Source organism: Penaeus monodon, chromosome 31, assembly GCF_015228065.2.
Source record: "Penaeus monodon isolate SGIC_2016 chromosome 31, NSTDA_Pmon_1, whole genome shotgun sequence".
Lineage (NCBI taxonomy): Eukaryota > Metazoa > Arthropoda > Malacostraca > Decapoda > Penaeidae > Penaeus > Penaeus monodon.
In genome coordinates this window covers 5,642,351-5,642,690 of record NC_051416.1, presented here as the reverse complement: position 1 = coordinate 5,642,690, position 340 = coordinate 5,642,351, and positions in this window count along the sequence as shown.

Sequence of the window (340 nt, the reverse complement as noted above, 5' to 3'; positions counted from 1 at the left end):
CATACAAAGATATCAATCTATCTTTGTGTGTTTTATTCCAATGATATTTGGATTTACACAAACAAATAAAAAATCCTTCTCTCTATGCATTAATGACGAGGCACTTTAAATAATACAATGATTTCTGTGTTAACAGTTAACCAGCGTGAAGCAAGAAAACCTCAGTGTATAAGGATCTACATTTTTCATTTTTCTTTATTGTTATCCCTGAGGTGAGTGAAAAAAAATATTGCGTCATATTGTTTCGTATGATGTACCGGTATTTATAGGGATATCAATTCCATCTGCTATAGTGAAAGTTGGCTATAGTATGAATCCGACCCTTTAAATCATGTATCAT